The sequence below is a fragment of the Suncus etruscus genome, chromosome 10 (assembly GCF_024139225.1).
Source record: "Suncus etruscus isolate mSunEtr1 chromosome 10, mSunEtr1.pri.cur, whole genome shotgun sequence".
Taxonomy (NCBI): Eukaryota; Metazoa; Chordata; class Mammalia; order Eulipotyphla; family Soricidae; genus Suncus; species Suncus etruscus.
This window is the reverse complement of record NC_064857.1, coordinates 6,481,332-6,484,039: the sequence shown is the minus strand read 5'-3', so window position 1 is coordinate 6,484,039 and position 2,708 is coordinate 6,481,332. Positions and strand designations below refer to the sequence as shown.

Below are 2,708 nucleotides of genomic sequence, written 5' to 3'. Positions count from 1 at the left end.
CGGGGTTCTTGGAACCAAGGTACAGTGCACTAGTCTTATCTTCAATAATGCTGCTATATTGAGAACTATTTCAGAGCTTGTATCTTAATCAACACTCACTGCTACTCATTTTCTGTTATGATGGCAACTTGTCCTCTCTCCTTCCTCCTATTTGCCCAGGAAACTTCTTTATAATCTGCAAGAAGCCTTCTCTGACTTAGCAAATTCAAGTGAGGTACCTCTATTTAGTTTTTGTTTGTTTGTTTTGGTTTTCGGGCCATACCCAACAGCACTTAGGGGTTATTCCTTGCAGACTTGGGGGACCATATGGGATGCCAGGAATTGAACCCGTGTCTGTCCCTGATCAACTGCATGCAAGGCAAATGCCCTACCACCGTGCTATTGATCTGCTCCCAATATGAAACACTTCACCATTCCTTACACAGGGGCCATGCTAATCTTCTCTGTATCGTTCCAATTTTATTCTATGCGCTGCCAAAGTGAGCACTGGTTTTGTTTTGTTGATTTGTTTGTGGGTTTTGGTTTGGACATTAGTTTTGGCTTGGTGCTTGGTGGTCAGTTCTGGAAATATGAAGCCCAAATGAAAACCAGAACTCCTGCTAACAAAGCATTCTTTGAATCTTCCACTTGCAAAGCATGTACCCAGTTCTTTGATCTACCTCTCTGGCGTGTCTACTGTTTTGTGTTCATATTACCCTAAAGTTGACTTCATGCTAGCCAAATGTTCTATCTTCCTCCTCTCTCGTACTCAATTTCTGAAGCTGACAAATTTTATGAAATTAGTGAGCATTGTCTCTAAAATATTTTTACAGGGAGGATCACTCCTGGCTATGCTTTGGCTATGACATAAAGTCATACTTCTGGTGTTCAGGGTGGCAGAGCATAAAGACTACATACAGAGGTGCCCAGATACTCATAGGGGAATGGGGTTCAACTTGGGGTTTCCACATGCTACATTTAACCTTCCATTTGACCCACATTACCAGTCTTGCATTGTCCTTCAAAATAAATGAACTATCTTTTATTAAAGTTATATTGCATTAAAACATTAGATAGTTTCAGGTATGCAGTATTGAAAATCTAGTGTATATACAATAATATGTTCACAATAAATTCTAGGGATGGAGAGAGTGCAGATTAGATACTAACCCTGCGTATGACAGGCTCCAGCTCAATCCCCAGCACAGCACATGGTTCCTCAAGCACTTCCAAGAGTGACCCCTATGCAGTTATAGCAGTGTGTCTGAGGTTGCAAAAACAGACACATGAATAAGTAAGTCCAATTCTATAATTTATTGCAGTTTCTCCTTTGTCCAAGTTTGCCTGGTTTTCTGTCACTTTGGTTATTGGAGACAGTACATATATATTATGGTTTATTATTTGACATGTAAATGGCTTGGCACTGTCATTATAACCTTATTGCTCTGATTGTGGTTACTGTATTTTTTTTTCCTAATCACTTTTGTTGACTATCTTTGTTTAATTAAAAATTTGTGAAAAATAAAAACATGACTTACTTAATGTTGAGTTTTAAATAGCACTCCCACCACCAGTGTCTTCCTTCCCTTTTCCATGGTTCACAGGTTCTGTCTGTGTCCTTCCCCAAACGCAACCAGTTTTATTTTATTTCTCTCTTTTTTCTAATTTATTTTTCTATTTATTTATTTATTTATTTATTTATTTATTTATTTATTTATTTATTTATTTATTTATTTATTTATTTATGTTTTTGGGACACACCCGGCGGTGCTCAGGGTTTACTCCTGGCTGTCTGCTCAGAAGTAGCTCCTGGCAGGCCCAGGAGACCATATGGGACACTGGGATTCGAACCAACCACCTTAGGTCCTGAATTGGCTGCTTGTAAGGCAAACACCACTGTGCGTCTCTCCGGCCCCTCTTTTTAATTTTTTTTTTTTATTGAATCATCATGATATTTTCCATTGCAAAGTTGTGGATAGCTGAGTTTCTGTTATACAATCTTCTAACACTGATCCCTTCACCAGTGTATAATTTCTAAAACCAAAGTCCCCAATTTTCCTCTGATCAGCACCACCCACCCACCCAGCCTGCTTCTATGGCAGATATTTTCCTTCTCTCTCTTATTCACCTCCCTTTTCCCCTTTTAGACACTGAGATTTGCAATACTTTTCTTTGACTGGAAAGTGCATTATCCCTATGTTTAATTTCCTAGGGTTGTGTGAGATATCTTGTTCTTACTCATTTCTCTTTATTCTTCCACTTGAATCATTTTTTTATTTCTATTTTAGTTTATAGACTGTTCCTGGTCCTGCTAAAGACTGATTCTACACTTAGAAACCACTCCTGGCATTTCTCAGGGGACCAACTGGAATCTTACAGATTGAAGCTGCGTCTCCCTCTAGAAAAAGACAAAACATCCTACCCTAAGTGCTACTCTCCAGCCACTTCATTACTATTTTTTGCTCACTGATTTATCCATCCCCTTGCTCTATTATTTTACCATAATTTTCTTTAGTGCTCTTATTGACTCTTCACACACTTTATTTTCTTACTTATAACATCACTTTTTGCCTATGTTCTTTAATTTTACAAAATCTTTAAGATGATTTTTTGAATTTGATATATCTGTCTAATTAACAAAGTTTATGAAATTTAATTTCATAATTTTATAAAAATTAGCTTTTATGAAATTTTATGAAATGCTTCTATTATTTTGGTTTGCCTTTTTT

At 37.2% G+C, this 2,708-nt stretch overlaps 1 pseudogene; it reads right to left on the bottom strand.

Moving 5' to 3' along the window:
* Positions 1-391: 391 nt before the first annotated feature.
* LOC126021745 (uncharacterized) lies at positions 392-487 on the bottom strand (annotated as a pseudogene).
* Positions 488-2,708: the final 2,221 nt, after the last annotated feature.